This window comes from Zonotrichia albicollis, chromosome 2, assembly GCF_047830755.1.
Source record: "Zonotrichia albicollis isolate bZonAlb1 chromosome 2, bZonAlb1.hap1, whole genome shotgun sequence".
Classification (NCBI taxonomy): domain Eukaryota; kingdom Metazoa; phylum Chordata; class Aves; order Passeriformes; family Passerellidae; genus Zonotrichia; species Zonotrichia albicollis.
In genome coordinates this window covers 10,886,458-10,913,055 of record NC_133820.1, presented here as the reverse complement: position 1 = coordinate 10,913,055, position 26,598 = coordinate 10,886,458, and the positions used below count along the sequence as shown (strand labels likewise).

The 26,598-nt window shown below is 40.5% G+C and overlaps 1 protein-coding gene across 10 annotated transcripts in view; it reads left to right on the top strand.

Moving 5' to 3' along the window:
- The window catches only part of NRIP1 (nuclear receptor interacting protein 1), a 100,203-nt gene that overhangs the window by 22,663 nt on the left and 50,942 nt on the right, over positions 1-26,598 (top strand). For 4 of the 10 annotated variants that reach the window (XM_005489249.4, XM_005489248.4, XM_074532902.1 and 1 more), the window contains exons 1-2: positions 9,087-9,249; positions 15,964-16,048. The gene's annotated coding sequence lies outside the window, so the exon portion shown is untranslated. Of the gene's footprint in view, positions 1-9,086; positions 9,250-9,311; positions 9,522-15,963; positions 16,049-26,598 lie in introns of those variants that run through there. The other 6 variants (XM_074532867.1, XM_074532895.1, XM_074532864.1 and 3 more) reach the window with 2 other exon arrangements.

The window sequence follows — 26,598 nt, the reverse complement described above, 5'->3', positions numbered from 1 at the left end:
GTAGTATAAGAGCATTAATAGCTTAAATAGATTTTGTGGTGTATTAGTGACCACTGTGAGGGAACAGCAGGTATGAAACCTGCATTAGTGTGTACAATACTTGCTCTGGAAACAGCACTTGCTACACAAGATGAAATTTGATAATCGGCCTCCTCGACAGATCAACAAGCTGGGCATTAAAATAATGTAGCCCAGGGAACATAAAAGCATGAGTGAGCAATAACCAAGCACATTTAGTTCAACTAATCATAAGAAGCCTTAATCTTTTGACTGCAACACTGAAAGAAGAGCTTGCAATCATAAAACATACAAGGTTTTTAGCCAATGAACCTACATTGAATTTTTAAGCTGGGTTAGAAGTTCAAGTGGGTGTGGGTTGATGGCAAGAGCCAGCCATGAACAGCTCAGGGTTTTTCTCTGATTTTAACTGAAGAAAATTGATGCTTGTAGAGGCTTTTATGCTTACCAGCTCGTTAATATGGTAATAGCATCATCTGAAATTGCTGGTTTGGTTGACAATATCTGTGTCTTGTCAGCATGGAAATGATATCCAGAGCGATGCCAATGACCAGCACTGCTCACAGGCAGCTTCAGATTGCTGAGTAAGAACAGGGCCAGAGTGGAACCCTACAGAGCACAAAAAAAAAAAAAAAAAATGCTCTGGGAGAAGGACACAAATTACCCTTGAAAATATAATGTAGGTAAATGTTGGATAAATATGATTTAAGCCAATTTAGAACGGTGCCAAATAGGAAGATAAAGCTCTTCAGGCATTCAAGAAGAACATTAAGATCTAGCAGAATGAGAGTAGCTGGTGTATGAGAGCCTGCCTTTAGGAGAAGATTACATCTCTGCTGTCCTGCTGAAAATTTTAAGTAGTGGAAGCCCCACCCAAAATATAGAATCTGTTTCCATACTCACTGAAGTCAAAAGCAAATCCTTTATGTCTTTTGGTGATGCTGTTTTCTGTTTTAACACAGAAATTCATAGAGGGATTTTATGTTTCATGTTGTGCATCAACTTACAACAAACAGAATTATTGCATGGTGTGGCACTTCTTGTTTTCTTCTAGATTTGAGCAACTGAATAATGCTATTGCTACTCTTTTTTCATTTAAGCTCAGAAGGGACAATAAAAAGACAATTAACCTAATTATAGGATGACAGGTTCTGCAAATCATGATTTTTTTTACCAATTTTTGAGAATTTAGGAAAAAAAATCAGTAGTTTACTTTTTATTTTCTGGTACAGATTTTCTTTCTACCAGAAGCATTCTGGCAGGATCAGAAATATCAGTGAAAATGTTCAGTGATATTTCAGCTCTCAGAGAAGAGATAGGGGAAAGAAAGAATGAAAATTCAGAAGAGAACAGTGTGGAACCAGAGGAAAAGTATTCTTCTTTGGAGTGTCTGGGCCATACAATTTATCCCAATTTTTAATTTTTTTTTTTTCAAAAACCTGGGTTTTTTGGATATCAAGGTGGGAACTGGGAAAAAAGCTGATGAGTCACAGAAAACAGAATTACATGTCTTCATGTCATGATTTACGCTGTGTTTTGCTCATACATCCAAGTACAGCTTATTACTGGAATTGCAGTATATCTCTGATACTGGGAAAGAATTTCAGTAGAGAACAGTGAGAATCATAACAGAGTAAATTGTTTATATCTTCTCTTTTTCTTTATAGAAAGGACATGAACAAAATCTATTTACCACTGAAGTAATAACTCTGGAAAGAACATGAAAATATTTCTTTCAAAAATCCAAGAATTTATCTGATTTGTTGTGTCATTTATTAACTTTCTTTAAGCATCCATATGAGCGACATTAATCAGACAGCATGAATGGAAAATAACAAATAACTGGTATATAAAGTGGCTTGGGAGAGGTGAAAAATGTTTACGTACTTAATCTGGCCAATTTAACTGCTTAATTATTATTTGTTAAATAATTGGGACTAGGGATCACCTTTTCAAGAGTTTAAATCTGCTTTAGACAAGCCACACAGACAATTCTCTTTTTTTTATCGAACGCGTTTTTTCCATTTTTTCAAGCAACTGTTTTTGTATGTTTCTGCTGGTGGACAATGGGCCAGGCCATTGAAATATTTAAGAGTTATTTGGGATGTGGAATAAAACATATTTTAGGGGCTTACTGTAAGAAGCAATGTGAGTCCTTACCCCTATGTTAAGAAAGTTAATAACAGTATGATGTACTAAGAGTTTCAGTATGCTTTACATTAAATAAGTTATTTTAGGGGATGGAATAATTTTGAAAGGAGTTTTTCAGAAAAACATGGATCCATTTGCATGTTGTATAAGATGACAGTATTCTGCCTATTTAAAATAACAAAGCAAAGGAAAAACTGAGCACAGAAGGTTAGACAAAATTCAGCAAGTTATACTTAAAGTATTTTATTTTTCCAAACCAAATAAACATGAAACAAAATTTTCAAATTATTAACAAAATGCAATTATTTTCTTTAGTCAAGCTTTTATTTTTGAGTGGTTGTTTTGGCCACTGTAATGAAGCAAAATGGATGTTGTTCAAATTAAGAATGTAATCCAGATTTCTCTGTGCTAAGTCATCAAAACCCAGAATGAATTTTCTTCTCCACAGAAAATACTTCCACCTTTTTATTTTTAATCATATATCAAAGAAGAAAAAAGAGATGTAATTATTCCAAAATTAGAATTACATATATAGAAACAGGGCATAGTATCTGCTGTTTATATATGGCAGTATCCTCACGTTCCCACTCCTTTTAAAGCCAGGGCAGTCTTGGCCAGGCAGATCTCTAAAATATATGCAAAAAGTGGCAGGGGAAGTTCCCCAGCTCTGCAAGGGGATGTAACTTATGTGAACAGGGCAGTTGCTTTGTGGTTTATGGTGACTTGAGTCACTCCTATGCCTCTGACAGTTTTATGTCAGATGTAAACTGCTGGTGTAATGATCAACAGCATCAAAGCTGGATTTGTTATACACCTAACATTCAGTGGAGCTAATATCGCCTAATAAAACCCAGATATTTGTATGCTAATAAAAATATGCAAAGATATATAGTTGGATCAGTTGTAAAAGCACATCTAATATGATTCTGATAAACTCTTCAAGTAAAATACAATCAAGCAGAAACTTATCTAACTTTACATGGCCTGGAGGTTTGAGTTCTTTAAGTTTTTTGATACACAATTTAAATGGATTTTCTCATTAGGCATCTGTATGTAAACAGAAACACTAATTAATCACTTGTGACTAAATTTGTGATGTTAGGTAGGTAAGCAACAATTTTTTTGAGAATATTTCATTCTCAGTACTGGAAGCATGTTTTCAAAACAGTCTCCTTTTAGGTCCCTGGACAAAGAAGCCAGATTTTCCTCAGAATTTCTTAGTTGTACATAATATATGGGGAGGGAAATAGAATTAATAAAAATACATGAGATGCACAGTTTAGCTTAACACAGCAGTTTCCTGTACTTGAGTCAGAGCACCTAGTATCATTTGTACTGAAGAATGTTATTGCAATTTTAATACGTAATTAAAATGTTCATTTATCTTAAAATGTTTGTCCAGCACCTGTGTTATTTTGAAGGGCAAACACAGGACACTTGAGCTTTGCTTTTTTAGGTGCTTCTTAATGGTCCTCTCCAGAACTTTATTCATTTGCAGTGTGGTATTGGCTGCCAGATCGTGTGTGTATAATCCGTACGCACTGTTCATTTCATTTTAGAACATGCTGTTTCAACAACATGCCTTGTGTCACCATGAGATCCAGACAAAGGGTTACCCAGAGCTCATGCTAGCCAGCCAGAAAAATGGGGCTGTGAAACAAAATTGTTACTGAGAGTGACTTCTGAAAGCAGAGTGTGAGAGAGGGCACGATTCCTCAGTCCTCTCTCAATCTGTTACTGCTGACATGGGGAACTCCTTTGTCAGACAAAAGAGGAAAATACAAATTCTGGAGGGGAAATGAACGTTCTGAACTGTTCCAGATACATGCCCATAACCTTCTCAAATGCTATCTTTGCATGGGCATCAACACACAATGGAATGCTCTGCTGGTACTTTCTCATGCCAGTTTAGGAACAGGGACTCCAGCCTGGTTATTTTCTGGATGTGTTTTCACACTACCAGGAACGTGACTCATCAGAACACTGTTCTCAGAAATACAATCTTCATGTTTGTGCAAGTGGGATGAAATTGAAGGATATTCAAGAGTACAGGATGCTCTCTTCTGGATAAAATATCCTGGTATTTTATTCTTGTAAAATAATTAATGTCAGGTAGTCATGTCAATTTAGCACTAGCCCTTTTGACTCTTCTATAAAAGGTGTAAAGCAGTGTTTATTTCCTGCCACTAAATGCAAGATCTGAAGTGTTATTTTGTCATAGACATCTTTTATGAAAAATCCTTTCCTTAGGATTTTTCCTCCTGAGAAGCTGAGAGGCCTCAGGGACAAAATGTAAACATTGATTATCTACTGCTGTGGAATGCAACAGGTGCATCTGTGATTGGCCCATGTTGGATGTTTGTAATTAATGGCCAATCACAGTCCAGCTGGCTCGGACAGAGAGTTGGAGACAGAGCCTTTGTTATCATTCCTTCCTATTCTATTCTTAGCTAGCCTTCTGATGAAATCCTTTCTTCTATTCTTTTAGTATAGTTTTAATATAATATATATCATAAAATAATAAATCAAGCCTTCTGAAACATGGAGTCAGATCCTCGTCTCTTCCCTCATCCTTGGACCCCTGTGGGTCACATTAGTCCTCGTTTTGGGTCAAAAAATTGCACACCCCTACCCCAAAAACCCACATGGTGAAGTAAACCTCACCCTAGCTTGTGCCTCAGAACAGATACGGCGTGCTGGGGGCATGGCCAAAACCCACCAGATGCTGCAAGCATATGATTCCTCCATGAGAGTTTATATGGTACAGCTGTCTTTAAATGTTTCTGTAATTGAAAAGAATCTAGCATCTGGTCCTTTGCTTATTACTCTTAGAATAAATAGTCACGGTCTGAAGTCTACTTTTAAATAATGCAGGGAAAAAAAATTAATTTGAGCTGCTAAGGGTACATTCCTCTCAGATGACCTGCTTGGAAGTACTTGTAAAAATGGAAGTAGACTCTGTAATTAAAAAAAAAAAAAAAAAGGAAGTGGAAAACAGCTCCAGTAGGGAATGACAGACTTATGCATACAAATACTTTTATAATTTTAAATGCAGGTAGAAGAAAAAGCAGTGGTGTGTAGTTTTTATAACTTTCAGCTGTAGAGTGTATTACTGTTCCTTTTACACTTTATTGTGTAATTCAACTCCACCACCAGCAGTTGCAGAGTTGCTGCTGCCATGAGGAAAACAGGCGATGCCCCTGCAGGAGCCCTTCCCTGGACCAGTTTTTCTTCTGATAACCCTTGTAAGGTTCCCACTGATTTCAGGTATTCTCAGACAGTACTCCTGAAGAACAGCTGACTTTTGCACCTTGCTACTTCACATTTATGGATGAACCCCATTACATGATAATCATGAATTAAAGCAAACCTCCTCTGAAGTCCTATATTGAATAAACAGGATTCATAATTATTCCTTTTTTATTTTTATTTTCTATTTTTTGGTTTATGTGTGTGTGTGTGCCTCCCTAAATTCTGTAACAACTAGGTGATTTAATCCTTTGGGAAGGCACCTTTGAAATGGTGGCTAATCTGACATATTATGTGAATTGAACTAGGCTGAGTCAAGGACAGAATTTCATTATTTGTCTATGTAAGGCTGACAAACTATTTTAGAGGAAGATTTAGTCTGGAAATGCATTTCTGTAAAGCCAGCTAGCTTCTCGACCACATCCTAAGCCTCTCATATCATGATTGGACGCCATAAAGCAAAGCCTTAATTATTGTGATTGAAAAAGGTAGTTTCAGAGTGGTTAGCTTTTTGAGACGCTGAGATAACCTTAAATAAAAATCAAAATAAAAGCAACTGTAGTTCTCCCAAGCTCTTCAAAGCACCTTATGTGATTTAAAAATAAGCTAGCATTAGCTTAAAAAGGTTTGGGAATAATAAAACAGCATTTGCATTTATTTTTTGATAATATGTGTCTTTTAACCATATGGCATAGACCAAAACACAGGGTATTTTGCTTCAGCAAGTTAAAGACAAAGTTTGCTACTGAAGATGCATCTTTTCTTGTCTTTTTAAATGCAGTATTGTTATCATCAAAATTATCAAAGAGAAATTTTAGGTGCATCAACTATTTATTTAACCATTTTTTAAATGGTCAGACAGATTAATTTTGTTCTTCAAGAATGTCACAATCATAGTTATATTTTGGTTTTGATAGAAATTTTCCTAGGTCAAAAATATATCCCTCTGTCTTGTAAAGGAGGGGGTGCATTATGATGTACTTTTATAAATGTAAAAAACAAATGGTTTGCTGATATCACCAAAGTATGACACCAATAGCTCTCCAGTAAGTGCTTGCAGTTCTGGGAGTGAGTTCTAATGTAAGCTCTATAAATACTTGGAAGCTTTTCCCTTCCAAGACTGATGCAAAGGTAGTTTATGCTTCCCTGTCACAATCAGCCTTCCATTTAACAGCATCTTATAGTGATGAATTCCCTTAAAAAAAAAATCAAACAAAGTGTCCTGTTTTGTGATATCAATAGGAAAGTGAAGGTAGAGACACCACCCACAGATGGTAGGTGGGTACAGCCAGGGATGCTCACATTTTATGTTTGTGTTTAGGTTTGGTTGAAGAAGGTTCAGAAAGGACCAACAAATACACATCAGTACTTCCATACCTCTTGAGAGGTGGATTTTACTGTGTGGTGGACTTTTTCCTTTACTTGCACAGGATATTTATTCGGTAGATTGTTAGATTTCTCATAGTTAAGTAAACATGGACTAGTGGTACCATTCACTGTGATACAGCTATTAAGTAGTGGAAATAACCTACTAAATCTTTATGTTTTATTATTTAATACAGTCTCAGTATCTTCCTAAACTTGTGTCCTCAAGCAACTATGTGTTACCTGACAACAATAATTTTAACAAATACTCCACACACACGTTTTTTTCTGTTGCTTGTCCAAGATTCCTCATTTTGTAGGTCTCTCATCTACGCAATACATTCCCTAAGGTTAAGAATGAAAGACGTCTCTACTACAGACACTCTTGATTGAAATAGCAGATAAATTGCTGCAGTAATGAGAAAATTTCCTTTTCCCTAGATAACTCAGCTGCTTAGCATTGAAAAAAATTTGAGATGAAGATTCTTTGTGAAATAAAAAAATTAAGGATAATTTCTTTACGATCAAAATTTGCTAATGAGCCTATAATGGATATGAAGAGCAAACCCATTCTTTTAATGGAAGTAGGATCAGGCTATATTATGAGACATGTTCTCAAAAAGAGGCTTGTATAAACACTGTGACATGCAATGGCTTTAGAAAACGCTGCTGCATGTCTGGAAGAAAGTGGTTAAAAACACATGATGAAGTTAACCTAAATCTTTCATTGGCTTAAAAAAATAGGTCAAGTAATACATTACTAGCTCCACTCTAAGCCTGTACACAATCCGTACATTCCAAAGTGAAAGAGGTTTTGCTTAACATTCCTACATCTACTTTCATTCATGTTATCACTCAGTTAAAATGTTTAGCTTTTCATAAACGTAACTCCCTTTTGATTTCTTTAAAGTGGACATTCCTTTAATATTAATCTCTTACTAAGAAGACGCTTGAGCAGATCATTTATTTTACCTGAGCTTTAAAACTAAAAGGTTGGCGTGTGTTAATGCAGTAATTACCATGCAGTTTATATGTGACTTGCAAACAAATTTGTTTCTCTTCCGTCAGTCTTTGACTCGCAGTAGTGAAGTATCATGGAGCACTCTGCAGAGGTTTGGCAGACAGTGTGCGACACGTCGAGACGTTTGTTAAACACGGGCACACAGGAGGTGCGATGAAGGTCGCATGCACTTTGTAGCTTCGTTTATACAGCCAAGTTCAGCCTGTATCGCTGCGTACTCTCTTTGGTGGCAGCAAAGCCTAAAGAACAACTTGACATTCAGTGCAATTTTTGACAGCAGAGGTTTGGGGACGTCGCCTACCAAAGCGTAGGGCTGACTCTTCTTGGGAAGCCCAACTCCGTGTTGTTTTATTTTTATTTTCCCCCTCCCAAACTGTATTTATTTGCCACGTGGGCAGACAGCATGACTTTGATCGGTCTACCCCGATGCTGAAAGCGCTTCCCCCGCCTGTCCTCCTTCCCCCGCGGCACAGGGAGCGCCGGGCGCCCTGGCAGAGCGGGCAGGGATGCTCCCGGTGCCCTGGGAGGCTGGGGCAGGGGATGAGGAGCCGTGCCGGGAGCCGGCAGGGATGCTCCCTGCCCCAGGTGCCCTGGGAGGCTGGAGCAGGGATAAGGAGCCGTGCCGGGAGCCAGCAGGGATGCTCCCTGCTCCCGGTGCTCTGGGAGGCTGGGGCAGGGATAAGGAGCCGTGCCGGGAGCCGGCAGGGCCGCGGCCGGGGCAGCGCCGCCCGGGAGCAGCCGCAGGTGCCGGGGCCGCTGCCCTCCCGTGCCGGGAGCATCCCGGCTTTTCCTTCAAAATAGCGGTACTAACAATAACAATAATAATAACAATAACAATAGTAATAATAGCACTGGAGTTTCTAGCGAGTGTTTTTCGGAGGAAATGCTGAAAACATAAGCTCTAAACCGATAAGTACCAGTAACACTAGCAGCACCCACTCCCCCCCCTATTATTCCAAAGCAGCCAAAGGGGGAAAGGAAAAGGAAAAAAAAAAAATCACAACCAAAAAAAAAAGTGTTATTTTTAAGCCACTGCCGCTTTCATTAGATACGGGTCCTCTGGTGCTGTCGCTCTCAAGTTTGTTTCCCGGGGGCTCCGCGACTTCAGTGAGATTAATTGGAGAGGGCAGGAGGGGTTGGGATGCGCGTACGTGCGGAGCGGCCGCCCTGCCCTGCCCTGGCCGGGCGGGGCGGGGCGGGGGGCGCATCCCTGCTTCCCGCATCCCGCGCTGCCTCCTGCCGGGAGGGCACCAAAGGGTTAAGAAACTTGGCTGGAGAGATGAATGGCGCGGCGCGGGGAGGGGCCGGGCTGCGCCGCGGCGGGCGAGGTGGAAGGCGGAGAGGGAGGATCGCGGCTGCGGGTTAGGCTTTGAAAGTCAGCCTCGCAGGCATTGCAGCAGAGCCCCGAGCCGCGGAGAGCAGCGCAGCGGAGCTCGGCTCGCCCTGTATGTGCGCGGGGATGCGCGGGGCGGGGGGGACGTGCGGGCTCGGAGGTGGCGGGAGGGAGGCGGCGCGTCCTGCCCTGTCCAGCCCTGTCCTGTCCTCCAGCCGCGGGGACCCGTCCGTCCGTCCGTCTGTCCGTCCGCTTCGGCTCCGCCGGCCGCCGCTTCCCCGGAGCTCAGCGCGGGGACCGGCCGCGGCAGCGGGGCGGCGTGCGGCCGGAGCGGCTGTGGGGGGCTCGGGCAGCCCGCCCGGGAGGAGCCGCGGCGGCTGCGGGGTGAGTGCGGCGCTGTTCCGCCGGGGAAATGGCCGAGCGGGGCGGGCCGGGCCGGGGCCGCGCTGCCGGGCGGCGGCACCGGGGAACAATGCCGGGGTGAGCCCGGCGGCCGCCCCGCGGCACCCCCGGCGCGGGCGGAAAGTTTGCCCGGCCGCGGTGGGTTTGGGGGAGCCGCCGGCACGGAAAAGTTACTACTCCGTCCCCCCGGGACCCGCCGGTGTTTCGCCGAGCGCCGAGCGCACGCCGGGCCCCCCTTTGGGTGGGCCGGTGCCAGCGGTCCCCGGGGCCAGGCGCTCCCCGGTGCGCAGCGGCTGCGGCGGCGCGGCCTCGCTGCCGGGGCTGCGGGCAAGGCCACGCCGCCCCCGCCGCCTCCTGCCGGCCCTGGCGCTGCCCGCCCGCCGCCACCTGCGGGCCCGCAGCCAGCCCGGGGCTGCCGCCGCCGGCCCCGCTCGGCCGCGGCTCGGGCTCGACTCCCTGCGCCCCCCAAAGATGCCTTCTCATCGCTCCGGGCTCCTTAGGGACGTCGCTGTTTCCCTTCTAGACTAAAGGTTACTTTTCCAGACGTGGTGTGGTTTTTTTTTTTTTTTTTTTTGGTTTTTTTTTTTTGGTGTGTCCCCGAAGCCCTCTAAAGGTGAATTTTAAAATTTTTTCTTCCTCTCACTTCCACCCTTGGTTTTTCCCTAAAGAACATGTTGTTTGAGGCTCTTCTTTCGAAGTGTCAGTGGGTGATTAAGTTGGAAGGTAGTGAAACATAAGGAAACGTACTAGAGGCAAAACGGGGGCAGCGTTGTAGCGAGCAGACAGCCTTGTGTCTGTGCTGCACCTTTCTTCTTCGGTCTTGTGTATCCTGCTGATTTACTGGGCTTTTAATTTAAAGAAGGATTCAGATAAAATGCTTGACACATGTTGAAGGTGTTGGAAAAAAACAGTGGGATTCCTGGCTTTGGGGTTATGTTGTTGTTAAGCAGGCTGAAGTGGAAGTTGTCCTCTTTTGCCTCATCTCTCTGGAATCTGGAGACTATATTATTCCTCGTTTTATTTTGAGGGGACCTGCTGCAGTGTCAGACAGCTCACAGGCTGATTAGAATTTAACTGAGTCATGGCACTATAAATGTTCAGAGATACCGTAAAGCTTTATTTAACAAAGAGTGCGAATCCAATCTGCGAGGAGCTGTGGGGAGGAAGCAGTCACTTGTGGAAGGGGGGATGTGTATTCCTGAGCGAGCAGGGAACGTTTTCTTTAATACACAAATGCGATTTGCTGCTTCCAGGGCTGACTGAACACATGAGAGAGTGACACATTAAGATGCCAGATGACAAAAGCTCTCTGAGCTGAGGATATCTTGTGGTTGGGATCAGATTTAATGGCATCTGAGTAATTCTGCTCTATGGGCATGAGTAGCTAACATCTTGGAAGGCAGAAATTCTCATCGAGAACGGTGCTCAGGCAGCTTTGGGATTTTTGCTGCTGTGTTTCCAAACTTGTGGTGGAGAAGTTTGACTTGTTGTTCTGTCAGTGGTCTCCTGAGATAGAGTTGACATGGCCTCCAGAGCAAGGCAGCGAGTTAGCCATGAGTGAAATGTGTATGTAAGGGTGTTTGTGTTCTGAGTGTGCCATGGAGGAGGCAGGGAGTAGTGACTGCTTGTTTTGGGCAGGGGTGAAATCTGACCTGCTGCTAGACTGGCCTGTGCTTCTGGGTTATCTAATGAGCAGGACCTATCAATGGCTTTCAGGTTTTGTAGGCCATGCGTGCACAGAACACAGCATGCAGTCAAATGCCAAACCATGCTGGATTGAGGTTTTTGGGGTTTTTTCCCTTTTAGTCTTTTGGCAGAAAATTGCAGATAAAAACATGCTCTTCCTCTCTGCTTCCCATGCTTGTTTCTTCTTCTGAAGTGAAAGATGTGCTAACCAAAATTTATTATAGTCATAAAAACTATGTTGATAAAGACGTAAAAGTAAATAATGTTTTTATATTGTAAACTTAAAAGGGTGATCTAATCACTGGCTGTATCACCTGCAGTGTTTGGGGTAAATTTGTCCTGTAAAAGGCATCAGGAAAAACTCAAGTGATTCAGTTAATCCAAACATGAATTAACTTTATGGTGCTTGTATTTGCCTGTGGTTTTGCTTATTGCAGGATTTGCTTAAAAGAATTGACAGAGTCTTGCTTGCTTAAAGCTTATTTTGTCTCTTCAGAGCAAACTTTATTTTTCAGGCTTTGAGCATTGGCAAAAAGTTTCTGTAGTGCCAGCTTTATTATCACTAGCAGTGAGAGCTCTGTTAACTTTACCAGGGACAGTTCAGGCCATGGCTACAGTAAAAGATAAACCCTGTTCTGCACCGTGCCAAGCACATGTATAAACTTGCTCAAGGCAAAGCCAGGGAGTTGCATTTCCCCCAGTCAGCTGTCCTGCTCCGGGGCTGTGCTTGACACCTCCTTGCAGAGCTGTCAGAGGAGACATGAAGACCATAAGACTTTTGAATTATTATTTTAGAATAGTTCTTCAGAGCTTGCCTGTACCTCCAACCCCACAAGTCTTGTTGGTTGTGTTTCTTTTTCCTGTATGTGAATGTACAGGGAGTGGAGGGGATCCAGAAGAGAGCCTGGTTTGGGGTTCCCAGCTGGGTGCCTAGTTTGGGGGCACAACCCCTTTTCCATGGGGGGCTTTGGTGGCCACCTCTCCCTTGCAGGGTGCTTGCATCATCTCCCACCTGCTGAGTGATGGGCTGGGTGATGAGCTGGAGGCAGGGTTAATAGAATAGCTATCCTATGGATTAAAAAGCTTAAATACCCTTTTGGGACAAGAAGTGCAAAGTTTGAAGTATAAATCATTGCTGCCCAGGAGGGCAGGCAATGACAAACAAGGAGAAAGGTGGGTAAGGAGTGAAGCCTGAGCAAGAGGAGAAAGTGTGAAAGAATATGCATAAATGTACAAAAAAGATAGAAAGCATAAATTTGACAGTCTGTCTAAACAGCCTTGAACTAAAGACAAAAAGGTTAATGGTAACAGCATTTGTGGTTTGCTCTTTCTTCCTGCCAGCAGCCCAAAACGATAAGAGCAGTAACTCTGAGCTGTGCTGGCCTGCCTGCAGCAAACGGGGGGAAGTGTTTAGCGGGGTTGTGGCATTGCTTTTCCACATTTTGGTGTTAGAGATTCACTAGTTGCATTGGAAAAGACTGAATTCGAGAGCAGCATACAAGGGTTGGCACCCAGTACTTCTGGTGAACATCTGGGATCATGTGAAAACTCATGTGCTTCCCAGTGGGAAGATATTCCTTGGGAAAAGTGGGCAGAGAGACTCTTTTGGTAGAGAGAAATGCCTGCTCTTTAGGGTTTCTGGATTATTTATTTCAAATACTTGGAAATGCTCACAGACCTATTTAGCACTTGAAAGAATTAATTTGGTAATTTATTTGGCTGTCTGTTGCAGGTCACTTGGCTTGATGGTTGAAGAAGGAGAACAGAAACTAAAACTCATGTAAATAAATATTCATGTGTAGAAAGGGGAAGAAGCAGTTGCTAGACATCTTAGCTTGGGTCAAACCCCTCCTGGCATAGTCTTCTCATACTTAAATTGTTATTGGAGCTCATTGCTCTTGTTTAATTGCCTGTCTTGAGTGAAATTTTGTTTTCATACCACTTATTTCCAAATTGCCTTCAGCAGAGGAAAACCAATGTTGCTTGTAGACAAAATCAGACTAAAAGCAGAAGCTACAGATCTTCTGTTTTAGTCACTGGTTTCTAAGACTGTGAGTTTAATGTAGGAGAGAAACTGGGTGTTGGGAAAGACTTCTGAGAGGATCATCTTTCTCCTCTCAAGAAAGGAAGTTGTGAGGGAGTCCTTGCAGAGAGATCAGGTGCTAGATGTAAAATGTGTTCCAGTCTTGGATGAAACTATTATTTGAAAACAAATAAGGGAGTATTTAATTTTCCCCAAAAAATAGTCCATGAAGTCCTGTGTTGAAATGTATCCAAGGAAGTAAATCTTGCTTACAGATCTTACATCTTGCTCACAGATGAACCATATTTTTGTTCTCATTGGTCCTAGAGTTGGTATTGTTGTTCTGATTATTTTTACACAGCAAACTTTTAAGATTCATATCTACCTGCTTTCTGCTTCTTCTCTGTGCCCCATCACTGTGAAAAGAGAGAGGGAAGGTGAACTGAAAAGGCTTTTCAGTGATGTCAAAAGCAGAGCTTGCCTCAGATGTAAAAAGAAATTATGATGGTTCTTGCCCCAGGAGATGGCCTTGGTGATGGTGTTTGTGTTATCATGTATCTTGCATTTGGTAGTCCATGAAACAACACAGATCAACATTCTAAAAACTGTAAGGTGTGTAAAGTGAGTGGCTCAGATGCAGAGAGTTTGGGAATAAAATATTACTCTAGAAAAGTTTCGTTTTTCTTCTTCAATTTTTAAAGCATGCTGAAGGAATATGGAATTTTTCCCAGAAATAACAAATTCTGTTGTTGTCTTTTCAGTGAACTCTCATAAACCTTTTGTAGTCACTTGGAATAATACAAAAAAGACTGTTGAATGCTGACCTCAAGGAAATCCCATCTATACATTTCACCTTGATGGCAGTACTGTATGGAGTGTGTTTTTGTGTTTCTTCTGTGTTTTTTCCTACTGCATAGCAATCTCTCTTCTCCTGGAAGTAAGAATGACTAAGTTCAAAACATTTTGTCTACCTCTATAGTACAGAGCAGTAATACTGGGATTTTCTATTAACTATTTCCAGGCCAGTTACTGGAAAATTTTTAACTATTTTTCTCAAATTCAGGTGGCTTGTTATTTTAATAGCGCTGCTTTCTTCTGCTCTTTGGGACCTCTTGTCCTGTTTTTCATTGTCTATAAAAGATTCCAGACCCAGCTTATTTACCCTTTCAGTGAAATGGAGTTGAGGAGGCTTTGAACTGTGTTTGTTTGTTAGCACCTTTGTCACCGTACCTGTCATTTCTCTGTTAATTTCTACTGTGATGGTAGATCTTTGTTCCCCCCCTTACTAAGTACAAATTTTGAGGACTGTGCCCCTTCTGTGGTGCAACTTACCTTTTCATTTTGTTATCTATGTGGAAGAAGGATTTAAAATAGTGTCTGCATGTAGTATTCCAGGGTATTTACTTATTTTTCAGCTTAATTGCCTCCATTGTTGGGCATCTTTTGTTGGGTCTTGGTGCTGGCTGTAGTCCAGCATGCTGCTGTTATTTCATGTCCCTGCAAGCTTTGAATAGGTGTTTTTTGGATGGTGACCCATTGATCAACACCTGTATCTCTTTTTCTAGTTAGCAAGCACATTGCAGTGGTCAGAGTTAGATGTTTTCTCTCATCTGGCTTGGACCCATGTGGTTTTGTGGAGGGGGAAATGCTCAGATGTGCCCCAGCACACACACTTCCCATTCTTCCCCTCTATCCTACCCACCTGGATCCACCTGCAGGTTCCTCCATGCTAGAGAAATTCTGTGTTTAAAAAGCTTCTGTAAGCATTTTTTTGTGGGAACAGAGGCTAAAGGTGTTGAAATAAGGAGAGGAACTCTTGTATTGCCAAGCAGAAGGAGGGAGGGGAAAGTTCAGCTTAGTGGTGGGGAAAGTATCTGCTTTTTAATTTTTTAAAGTGTATTTTATTGTATCTAAAGTTGACTCCATGCATAATAAGCTTGCTGCTTTGGTGATAGCCAAAAAAAGACCTTTAATAGTGAGGCTTGTCACAACAACAAGGCTGAAATAGTAGAAATAGGAATGATCTGGGCTAGCTCTTAAGTTTACAACCTTTAACAAAATTTCACTTAAGAATAATGGACAAGTGCTGAGAAGAGCTTTTAAGGTTGGGATTGTAATGAATAACATTCTCTAACTAAACCAAAATAGTGTTATATACTATTCTTAAATCTCTCAAAAGCAAATATTACAATTTCTGCTCGTTTATTTTCTTTTTGAACAAATTTTGTTGCATTTAGCTCGCCTGTTATACTATACTCTTGTCTTTTCCTTATGTATATGTAAATTAAAAGAGGCTCTTTAAAAACTGATTTTGATGTTCATAGGTGCAAGTTTGAAGTGTTAAGCAGTAACCACTACATAGGAAGGAGGGCTTTCATGTCACAGCTGTTTTTTGAATGAAAGGAAGGAAAAGAGGATTCTGGCTTAGAGTTGAATGTGGATTTTGTTCTTGCAGAATAATGTCCCTTAGTACAAGTCTAGACACCATGAGTTGTTTCTGCTAGTTTTACTCATGGTTCTGTCTGGAAGATCTTGATTTCTGAAATTTGGAACTACGTTTTTCTTCTGATATGAAAATGTTATTTGCTGTTTGTATTAAACAAAATAAAGCATTGCTCTCTGTTACACCAACAGTAAGAAAGTAGATCAAGGCATATTAGGTAGGAAAGAATGATTTGCAGAATTTCATAGGGCAATTTCTGCTGTTCTTTTCAGATCAAGCATGAAATTTTTGAGGAAGACAATTACTGCATCCTTGGACTCCTGAAGGAAGAGCTTTCCTAATGGAACCACATTCAAGGTAAATAATTTGTTTGGGTTGTTTACCTTGTGTCTTTGGTTTGGGGTTTGTTCTTTGTCTTGCCAAAGCTGTCAGACAGCTGTGTGTCATGTATAAGCCTTTTAGGATTATAATATGTTTTGAAGTGATAAATGTTCAAGTTAATCCCTCTCTTTTACTGTAAGAGTTGGGTTTCTTTTTAATATGTGTGCTGATGAAAGAAAAATAAGTATTTTTGTAATGTCTGAATTTTTGTGTGTAATTTGCAGTTAAGTTCTGAAGATTAGCCCACCTGTTTGGGAAGTAGCTAGATAGTGAAGAACTTGATTTACATATAATTTCAGAGTGAAAGAGAAGATTAAATAACACTGTGTTACCATCTCTCTTATTTTTTAAATAAAACAGATCCAAATTGAGCTTGTGTGGCAAGGGACCGTCACAGTAAAATCATTATTAGATATTACATTACAATGGCTTGTAGACATTTAGCATTGCTGTCATTTGGTTCAGATCTGCTCCCTTGGTTCCCATTTCCTAAATCCTATTTCTCTTTGATACCAGGGAATAATTCCCCGAGTGTTGTCCAGTGATTGCTTATGTATATGCACTTTGGTTTGTGAGTCATTTTATTCACTTGAGTAGCCCCACTGTCCTCGGTGGGCCTGCATGCGTGCCTAAGAACTTGAGAATGCTGATGAGCATAAAGAATACAATTTGGGCATGTAATGGTTGACAAGCAGTTGTTGTTTTGTTTCTTGTCTCTCTTAGGACTCATTTGCATTGCCTCCAGTGGCAACTTTTGTGAGCATTAGTAGGGAAGGTCTAGAAGCTGGAGGCAGTCATACCAAATCCCAGCCTGCAGAGCTTTCCCATATCCGTTGTAATGACACAGATTGCAGATGCAAGGATGTGTTTTTCTCTTATTTTAAATAATTCCATGCGTTGCCTGACTTTACTCAAATACAACATTGGTCTGTGTAGTGCTGTTTGAGCATCTCCAACACAATAGAATATGGCCAAGTAAAATAACTAGAAAAATAAATGCACTTTTTAAATTGTAGGGATCTGGATTTAACCAGAATCAATGCTTTGGAAATAACCAGAAATTGAGATTAGAAATCAATTTTTTCTCCCACAATGTTTTTTCTATTTGACTTTACAAAAAAGTTGAATGTTGCTGTAGTGCATCTTATAGTTGTCTGAGCAATTGTATTTAGAGAAAAGTTAATTCTATTACTTGCTGGTCTCAGAATCAGTAAGACAGGCACTTTGGAATTAAAACATAATTAATTAATTAGCAATTTAAAACTGGAGAATTGTTGTGATCAGCAGCAGATGGTCTCTTATACAGCTTTAATAGAACTTAGTAGACAGAGGCTTTTGTGGGAACAAGCCCTTTGAAATCTTTCACATCTTCAGAGTAATTCAGAGCTTTGGTTCAAGATTGTTTCCTGTTTGTAAAAGGAGTTCTATTTAGTCAGAGTTCCAGAAGCATGAACTCTAAAGAAGGATGTTCAACTTGTCAGTAAGGTGGTCAAGTTAAAGATTTGAGAACGTTTGTCAGTGTACACATGGCTGGTAATCTTCACACAGCTGGCATTCTGTTTTCTGTTTCTAACCTATATTATAAAGCAGTTATGGGCAGTCGTTGTTGGTTTTTTTTGGGTGGGGAATAGGTTTGTTTACTAGTTATGAGCATTAATTGTGGAATACCTCTGTTGGTATACCAAGCTTACTTGCATGCATAAATAGCTTTGTTGTGGAGTCCAGTAGTGTCTTGATCAGGGGTTTGTTATTGTCACTGGGATTAGAGTTCTTGTTTAAGTCAGAGCTCTGGACCCTTAGGGCAGACTTTCTCCAAAAGAGTACTGCTTTAAAGACATATCTGCTGGCCTTGTTGGTGCTGTGTAACCTTTGTGAATAAAGAGATAGTGGAGCAGAAGGCAGCCATGCTTTAGTTGAGCTTGCGTAAGAGGAAAAGTGTGTAGCTAGAATGAATAAATTATGTCTTTGTTTAAGTCTGTGCAAGTCTGAGAAACTTCAAAGGATGCAACTCACCTGGAGATGCATATGAGAATTACATACTAATAGTAACTGTGAGTGTCTTGTCAAAGGAACAAGATGGTGACTCAGTGTGAGGAAGGTTGGCAGAGGCAGCCTTTAATTGAGGAGAAATTGGTCACTGTAAACCAATTATGTCTTATTTTTAATGATGGGTTTCAGAGAATAGCAAATGAGTGCAGTATGATCTTGGCTGATAGCATGTGCTTTTCTTGTTGGATAAAAACCCAAAAGCCTGAGGATATGAAGTTGCTTGCAGAAGTTTCACTTTTTTTTTTTCCCTCACCCTCCTCTGAAGAGGAAAAATATCTGGCATGTTCCACTATGCCAGTGGAAGAAACTCCACTTTTTTTGTTGTGAAACTGATTAGTGTTTGAACATATTTTGTCTTTGGGGACGAACACAGGGGTTGGTAACTTGCAAGGTAGAGAAGCATCCCTCACTCTTTCTGCAGCTCGGCATTTAATATTAAAAGCAAACTTTTAGGTTTAACATATTTGAACTTGTACTAGATAGGGTTAATAGGCTAGAACAAAAGGTCAAAGCATAAGGCATTAGGCTTAATTAAGGGAGAGCAAGAGTGGCGGGAGTATGTGACAGTTAAATGGGTTTCCCACAGACTAATGTCTGTTACAGTGCAACCATGCCTCAACTTAAGTGGGTTATTTTGTGCAAAGGGCAGCCTCGATTAGGAGTTTGACATGCCAGACGTTTCTGGCCAATCCCATCTGTTTTGGAGGTTAAAAAGCATACCTTTATGAGCTGATAGATTGATTTGTGTGCCCGTCTGGTAAAGATTAGGAGTCCAAGGCCAATGCTGTAAATGCCAGTTATAGAATATTGTACTTTCTTCGCCGCTCTTTGTTTGAACTGTGGTGCAATGGGGCCAGCAGCTCCACAAGTGACCGTGCACACGGCAGGGTGAGAGCTGGGAACCAGAAACACTTGGGGAGGAACATTTCCTCCTTGTTCCTCCTTGCTCAGGGCTGTTTTGAATGGGAGGCTTTGGGCATTCCGCAGCGCTTTCCTTGGAAAGGGAATCTGGTTTAGCACATTGCCACACCTTTCCCTTGCTGCTGTCCAGAGCTCACCTGTCTCAGCACGAGCACTCCTGCAGGTCCAAGCACAGCTGGCAGCAGGACAGTTTGGTACTTGAAAGGTTCCAGCATTTGTCTGAACTCATTATGCTGTCTGTATCCTTCCTGCTCTGCTGTTGAACTGGGACGATACATGCGTATTCTGTTGTTTTTTCCTTTGTAGCTCTTGCTTTCAGGATAGTTTTTCTGATTGTGTCATGAGGTTGCCTTAGAAGCCTAAAATAAAATAGGTAGCACAATAAGTCTTGACTGTGTTTCTCATCATCTTTATGACTTTGTAAAGTCAAAGCTACATTACTATTAATATAAGACTATTAATAAATCGTTGATGCAATAAAACTGTTTTTGATAATGTTCAAGGTTCATACACAGTTGAAGGAGATTATCCTATTTTAAAATCAAGTAGAGGTCAGACTGTATTGTAAGATAACTGACTGTGGCCCAAATGGTATGTGATGGCTTCAAGTCAAATGACAGTCCTCCTCACTTGATATATATACATGGCTTAGAAATAAATTGTTAACTTATATTGCATTTTATATAAGATGCTGATTAACTTCAGTTTCATTTTGTGAAAAGCAGGGAGATATATGCATTGACCTAAAAGTCATGCTTAAAGCCCTCATTTTTAAGGCACTGTTTAAGGATTCCCTGTTCTGTCTCTTTTCCATTCAAGCAGCGACACTTGTAGCTAAATATAACTGAGACATATTAGAGACAAATTAGCATTTGGCACCCTGCATTTAGCATTTCTATGTTAATTTTTAGAAGTAGTCACCTGTCTAAAGTTTCTTGGTTTTCTCCTTGCAAATGTGATTATCTTTGCCTTCTTCATTTAAAGGAAAATGAAATTGGATGGTAGCAATGATATGCTATCCATACTATAAAGATTCCATGTACCTGAGCTATATTTTTTCTGTGGCAGCTGTGACCTGTTCCTAAAGAGATTTCCTAATTTGCCACTAACTTGTCTTCACTTTAGGAAGCTCTGTAAGAGCCACCCTAGTTTTTCTTTTTTTCTTGTGAATGTCTCTTCTTTTTACTTCTGTTTGAAATGCCTAGAAATATTTACAGTGTCCTCTAGGATGAGCAAGGCAACATCATTATCTTGCAGTTTATTTAGTAACATGGAGCTGAAATGGGCATATGCAGCATCATGTTCTCTATGGAATAATATCTATTTAAATGATTTGGATCTAATACATATTTACATGAAAAAACGTCTTGCCCTTCTCTGTGGGGAGAGAAGGTGAACAAGCATAAATTTTATAATACTCATTGCTTCTCTTGCACTAAATCATACTTAAATTGCAGAAGGTTGCTGGCTTGAGAGTTGTATAAAAAGTGCTTTGCTAGTAAAGCAGGGTGCAGGGAGATTTATCTAATTTAATACTAAGAAAATGTTGTCAGCTGCAGTGTATCAATATTGGACTGCCTAAATCCAAAAGCTGTACTTTAGATTTTTGTATATGCATATTTGTAATAATTTCACGGTTATAATACACAAAATGTAGTCTTGAAATGATCCATCAGTGCAGCGTGTGTGTGTGCTCCATTCTGGCTAATTTGATTGCTATTGATCATATCTGAGCCATTATCTAATATCTTAGGAATGGATGGACTGTGTCTATACTTTTCTGCTGTTTCAGGGCATGTCATACTTTATGAAGTTTCTTGCAACAGTCATGGTTAAAAATGTTTTTTCTAATTGCTGTTTGAGCATTGTTGGCATTTCCCACTCTAAGTGTAGCATGGATGAAGCAATGGAGGTGTTCATGTAGCATTCTAAAAGTTGCAAACTTGTCAGTTTAGCATTCTCAAGTATGAAGGCACTATACCAAATATTCAATAGTTCTCAGTGATATGGATGTATTTTTAAAGGATATTTTATGTTGTGACTTTCATTTAGAATATTATAAAACATTTGCATAAGGTGTTCCTACAGCTGGATTGGCCATTAGGCATTAGAAACAATTCTGAAGTGTCCATTGCTTTCAACTTTGAATAGTCCTCAAAAAAAAAAGAAGGGATGGACTCTGTCTTTGGTGTTTTAGAGGATTTGCTTTTTTGATCTAATTGATGAAAAGTGAGTACTTGATTGGTATCCCTGACCATTTGCAAAGTGGGTTAGAAAGATGCTGCACAATCCTTGTGAACTGGCCGACTATGGATTTCTCCTTATTTTAGATTTCCATACTCTTTGACCTTGTAGTTGTTGACTTTGGTCTGGAACAATTTCAAAGTCATGTAAATGAATGTAATTAAGGTATTGCTTATCATCCCAGAGAGTTCACAATGATGCTTATTGGCTAGAAAGGTTTGTTTACTTAATATGGAAGGTTAATAGAAGGTTAAATTTTACTGTGTAAAATGGCTTCATAATGTTTTTATTTAGCAGCTGAAGAAAATAGTGTTTGAAAAGGCAAATAATAGTTTTATTTGACCTCCATGTGTTTCCTGGAGCTTGCATTATTGGGAAGATTTATCTTCATTGCATAGTCTTATTACAGTTTTCCTTTCTCCTTGTTTTACAAAGGGAACCTCTCAGAACTATTTGGAGGCCTTTGTGTACAAAAGGAGCTACATTAAGGAAGGAAGTGCAAAAATGTTTGACAATAATTGCTATAAGTAGTCCATCCACTTCCACCCTGTCTTTTGTTCCCCCTCCCTGTTTTTGCCAGAATGAGATTCAGGCTTTGTTCTTTGGTGCTCCTTTTGTCTTTATTCCCACTGCTGCAGAAACACAGTGAGAAAGCAGCATGAAACAGCAGGGAAGAACATCAAGATAATGGTTTCTGCCTTCATTTCTCAGGCAATAGGAAGAGCTGGGCCTAGGCCTCTATTTTCTTGCCAGTAGCCTTCAACTTTGTTTGACTGTAGTTGTTTTGCTTATCATTTATGGAAAAAGTTGCTTGCCTGAGTGGGTTGTTGTTTTTTTTTTCCCCTCCACTCAGGAGTTTTTGTAGTTGGCAAAGAGTCGAGTACGTGACCAGTGTCATACTAAACAGAAGAAAAAGACCTCAAAAAACTTCTTCCCACACCTTTTTTGTCTCATGGTGTTTTCCTAGGATTGCAGCTTCCAGATGGAGAAGCAGACATCCCTGCTGGGTTGGGGGGTCCAAGCAAGGGTGTTCTGCCAGTCCTACAGTGGACAAACCTATGTGAAACGTGGACACAGCTGTCTGCTCAGATTTCTGGATCCATTTGGGCAACAAGGACTACTGGCTGTGTTTGCCTTATTTTGCAGAGCACTTGGTTTTTGTCATTTCTCTCATCTAACAAGTGAAGCATGTGGGTTCCTCACTGTTGAGGTAGCTAACTTTCTTCTGGTTACTTGAATTTTATATGCTAAAGTAATTATGCAAATGAGAATATCCTTCAGATGCTCATTAATTCAATAGGTAGTCTTATTTGATTATTTCTAGATTGTGGAGATACTCTAACTCAAACTCAAAAGCACCCCTTGCCCTCCTAGTTTTTGCAAAAGCTGAAGGTTTCGGGTTCTGTTCTCTTCTTCCAAAGTGTGAAGATAGGACAGTAGCTTGTTTTCTCTTGAATTTATATTAACAACCATAAATTGAAGTGATCTAAAGGTGCTTTCAGAAGGTGGATAGCAAAATCTCTTTGGGTGAGATGTGAGAAAGATAAGCTAAAGTTCAAAACCAGAATATAATGATCCAAAGGGATTGGGGGCGTTGGGGAGGTGGAACACCACAGATAAGTGCGAAATCCTTCAGTTTTGAAATCAGGAGTGGTGCTGTTGAGTGCTCCAAGTCCGTCTCCATATGATCTTGAAATTTCACCAAATTTCAAGGTCATATGTTAAAGTCCTAGAACTCCCAGAATAATGGTTCTCTAGAGGTGCATGGCTATGGGGAAGAAAGGCAAAACCAGCAGAAAAATCCATGTAATTGTTACTTTGGATTCTGTTTATGAAAAATAAGAGAAGAATCTATACATTTTTGCCATTCACTTTAGCTTAGCTAACATACCAAAAGCAAAACTGCTCCAATCTGGTAAACAGTGGCCATGTAAGAATGCAGAATTTCTTGAAAAAAAATTTCCTCTTGCCTCTGGAACTCCTAAGGATTGTTTCAGCAATCTGCCCTGGTCCTCTGACTTAACCGATGTTTAGATCTCTGCTGACTTAAATTTTATCCTGCTGCAAAATAAATGCAAAAAGACCATTTAATAAACTGTGCTGATAGTATTTTGTAACCTCTTTGCACTCCCTCACATAGGTTTAACTGTTGAGATGAAAAGATAACAAGGTTGTGCAGAATTACATTTGCTGTTTACTGAACTCTGGCTCGTCTGTAGATTACAATATCAAACATGAAAGTTTGAGCATGTCTGGTGGATACAGCTCTTGAGCACAGCTGTCTGGAGTGCTTGCTCACAAACCTTTTTTTTAAAGCTTGTTTGTCATATGCCCAAGGCTGTCTGAGCATGCATATGACCCAACTGGTTTTTGATCTGAAATGCATAAAAGGTCACTTTGCTGAACTTTATCTTCTGGACCTCAAGTTTTACCATTAGTGATACTCTACTGTGAATTTCCTACATGGAAAAAAGGATCTGTTCAGTGTGCCCTTCAGGCTTTCCAGGCAATTTCACTTTTGCCTTACCCTGCTCTGCTTTTGTTTTCAGAGTATTCTAACACTTGATGGAGGAAGTGAACAGTATTTGGACACTATTTCTGGGGTAATGCTGAGTATTATGGGTTGCAGTGCTGTGTTCCTCGAGCTCTGATGTCTTGTCCAGGCAAATGTCAGCTGTATTCTGTCTCTGCAAAACTGAACCTGAGCATTAAGGCAGGTCTTAAAATATCCTCTTTGTGCTGATGATCACACCACTTCTGTGTCTTCTACCTTATGACTTTGTTGTTACTTTTTGAGAAAAAATTGTGCATGCTTCACAAGATACCAGGAGCACAAAAACAATCAAATTTCCTCTGTTCTGGCCTTCTGGGGATATCATAGGCCACTGCTGCTCTGCTTCTTAAGTAGATTTGGAGTCTCTGATACCAGTTAACTCTTTTGGATAATGGATTGTATGAATTTAACATATAAGCATGCTCACCTCCCTTTCCTGTCCTCTGTAAAGGTCACTGTACAGGAGGGAAAGTTGAGTCATGGGCTATAAACACTTGGAGGTCTGCTATCTGATCTAATTTTTGTTAGCTTATTGCTTGGTGCTGTGGCAGGTGGACTTTGTCAGGTTTATCCGTGGTGGTGCTGCTGACCCTGGTGACCTGCTCCGTTCCTGAGCAGAAGGTCCCTTCCCTGCAGGGGGATGGCACAAACCAGGGTGTGTCATCTCCTCACTCCCTGCTGGACCTCGCTGAGCAGAGAGAGTTGCTTGCAGGTGCAGCTGTCCCATGGGTGATTTTTTAATTTTTTTTTTTTTAATCTAAAGACTTCCCCATATCCCATGGACATCGTCTTCAGGATTCAGAAAACTCTAGCAGTATGTCCTGCATTGTAGAAATAGCAGTGGTTGTTTAAATAATTCAGGAAAATAACTCAAGATACTGCAGTATTTCTGAATATTGCAGATATCACATAGGTAGGAGAAAGACTATGTGAAAGGAGATAATAAAAAAAGGTATAGTAGAGCTGGTGATACTGGGAACAGCAAATACTTTTAATAGAGAGGGAAGTAATGGATGGGAACCAGTTTTAGGGTTCCTGAACCACTTCCATTTGTCTGAGATGAAGCACCTACTGTGCTCAGCTTTTTAGGTGTTTTCAGTTTTGGGGTTGTCTTTTGTTGGCTAGTTTTCAATCCCAGTTTAGATTCTGAAGTTAAGATATCAATCAAATGACCTCATACATTCTTGTTTGGAAGAATTAGGGCAAAAAGCCACTTTATGGCATAATTGAACTTGTAGTGATGCAATTTACTTGTAGAAATTTTAGGGAGAAGAATGTATTGATAGGAGTTTGGGAAGGGAATTGTGTTTATTTTGCATGCTTTTGAATCTTTCTGGTAAAAGAGAGACATTCTTTCTGAGTAAAATAGGTCTTGCTTGTATGGATCAAATGTGAATTTTTTTAAGTATCATTTGTGGAAAAATTGTTTGGAAGCTACTTATGATTTTGAGAGTTCAAATAATGCAACGCTCTTCAGTTGTAGTACATAGAAATGAGATGGAGAAACAAACACATGCTTACCTTTCAGCCTGCATAAACAGCCTTGCTAATTAAGATAAGGGCAAATACCCTTCCTAGTTTCCTTTTTGATTTAATCATTAGACTACATTAAAAATGTGTAAACATAATTCGTAAACTCACTTTCCTGAGTTCTGACTCCCTGTACATGTGCTGGTGTGTTTCTATATTTGTTATTTACAAGTGAGTCTCTTAAGATAGGTAGGAATAGCTGGTAATTACCAAAGTGAGGTCACAGGAGAGAAGAAGAAGGTGTAATATCTGTGCTTTTATTAACTCTCCTTGGCTACCTCGTGTGTGCTCTTCAGTCTTTGCAGATTGCTCGTGGGTAATGTGGAGATCACGCTTTTGTCTGGAAATGCAGAAGTTTATTTGAGGAGTTCAGAGGCCATGCTATGGCTGGGAGACTTGTCTGGATTTGAGCTGCACTGGGTATTTTGATATGCTGTGGTCTGTGGGCACAGCTTCCTCTCAGTTTACAAGTGCTGTTTACCACTCCTTGGGACTACACACGTAAATAACAGAAGTCTGAACTAACGTCAGATTAAATTTTAGTCCACAGAAATTGCTCATTGAGCATCTTACTAAAAGTTTCTGGTTAAATCCCTCCCCCCCAACCTTTTAATCACCATTACATTGTTTTGGGTTTTTTTCCCCAGCTGTTTTGAAGTGGAATGGGAAGAGCTGGCTTAGTCTAAAGCAACTTACTACTCCTTAAATAGTTCACACTGACATCAGTGGTTGTCTGAAATCTGCTTCCTTTCAAAAGGTTTGTGATGTATACAGACTTTGCAGGTACAAGACCCTTCTAAATAAAAGCATATAAACAGGCTTGGGTTAAAATTGTCACACTTGTGAGCTAACATAGCTAAAGCTGTAGAATTATTTCTGGTGAAGAGACCTGCCAGAAGGTGTAGTTATGTATTTATCCTGTGAAGTCTCTGGTGGGTTTATTTTCTTAGAGAGATACTGTCAAGCCTAAGTCTGGGCTGGTTACTTTATGGAGGAAGGCAGGTATGCTTATTTATACTCTTTTCCTTGAAAGTTGTGGGACAGCTGTTTTTTCCCTCCTTTTTAAGCCTTGCAGCATTTAATGAGATGGCTTTAAGTCATCATCTACTGTGACAGAAAGTGCAGTAATAGCATGCCTGCTGTATGAAGTTATGGCTCTTGCCCTGTAAGTGCTGTGCCCTGTTCCTCTCTACAGGCTCTCTATCTTTGTGTATTTTTTTCTGCTTTT